This window comes from Solanum tuberosum, unplaced genomic scaffold, assembly GCF_000226075.1.
Source record: "Solanum tuberosum cultivar DM 1-3 516 R44 unplaced genomic scaffold, SolTub_3.0 scf00042, whole genome shotgun sequence".
In the NCBI taxonomy this organism is placed as follows: Eukaryota; Viridiplantae; Streptophyta; class Magnoliopsida; order Solanales; family Solanaceae; genus Solanum; species Solanum tuberosum.
In genome coordinates this window covers 1,081,022-1,082,764 of record NW_006238967.1, presented here as the reverse complement: position 1 = coordinate 1,082,764, position 1,743 = coordinate 1,081,022, and positions in this window count along the sequence as shown.

The window sequence follows — 1,743 nt, the reverse complement described above, 5'->3', positions numbered from 1 at the left end:
GATATTCTTGGTTAAAGTACTTGGCTGAAATAATCATAATAACTAGTGTATTTGGAGGGATGATGGGGGAAGACTAAAGATTAGAATTGATTACTCAGCAGGTTAAATCTGTATCTGTAGGCATAGATGAGATGCTTTAGATTTTTCTATACATAAAACACAGGGTAGCTGTCATTATTGAGTTGAAGTAGGTCCACATGCATACCATTATACATGAATCAGAGGCGGAGTTAGGTGGGGTTCGTGGGTTCGGACGAACCCAGTAGCTTTTTCATAAATTCTGTATTTATACTAGAAAATTAATTAAATATATATGTATGTTAACTTGTGAACCCTAACAAAACTGATTGAAAGTTTAGTGGTAAGAAAAGAATTGTGGAAATGCTTTCCACGCTAGTGTAAGGACTTCGTTTTATTAAATAAATATATATGTATATTAACTCTTGGATTTTTTCTTTCCACTATCAACAAAAAGTTTCTCTTTTTTTTTTCAAAGGAAATTTAGAACCTTCAAATTCCAAATCCTGGTTCCGCCTCGATACATCATTGTGGTCTTGGCATCTTTCATGCAACCAGTCTTTGCATATTTTCTCTTACCCATCACTGATGTTGGCTTGTGGTCATTCAATGAGGGCACGCCAAGATAAAAAGGGTCATCTGTTTGGTGAAATGATGAGTTTTGGTCAAAGGTGACAAAGAGAGGGTTATACATAAAGGGACCAACTTTAATTATTATTATTCCTTTATCTGGTAAAGTGATGTTTGCTCTTGGTTTTTTCTATAGAGGTGTTGGATTAAACCATATATTTAATTTATAGTAAGGTTTATTCTGATGTCAACCGTTATCACGACGGAACAACTGACACAGAATAATATTTTATTTTTTTTAACTCCAATCACTAATGGTCTAATCCACTATGCATCTTGTATAAGCCACTTTTATGATAATGAATGAAGAGTAACCTATATTGACAACTCTCAGAATAAATATATTAGTATTGTTTATCTAAAATTGGTATAGTTGAATTTATGGGACGTCAAGATTACACATCTTATTTTAACACTTTTAAGATCAATTTACTAGAGGTTTAATTATCTTTCTAGATGTTAAAAGTGCAAGAAATGGAGATAAAAATAAAAAAAGTAAAGAAGAGTGAGAATGGATCTCTGTGTGCACACAAGCATTCCGAGAGCAACTATCGAGTCTTGGAGAGAAATTTGTGGAACAAAGACAGTTAACAAGATAAACTCAGTATAAAGCTACTTATTGTATTTCTCAGATTCAGAATGGATTTAAACTGAGGGATCCACTATTTATAAGCTACAGCAAATGGGCCTTAGCCAACAAGAAAGTTCCACTAGAGTTCTAAGGTACTCAAGCCAATGGCTTTGTGCCATGTGTCAAAGTCGTTGGTAGTGCCAACTGATATTCCTATTGTACTCAGGCTTGTACATGCTCGTCCACATCCTTGAAATTCTTGTTTCCTCTCTCTTTTTCTCCATGTTACCAAGGATGGTATGATATTAGGTGGTACTCCTCTCAAGGTGCCTCCCGAGAGAAGCAACTCTCGAGATCTTACTTTCCTGTCGAGTTTCCTCACCCATTTTTGCTTATTATCTGGCCACGTGGCCTTGACCAACTTAGACCCATACAGATAGTCCCTCCACTTTTTGGGGTTGAAGCCAATTGCCCATGGGAAGATGAATTTTTTTTTTATTCCTTTCTTCTAGGAAGATGAAAAA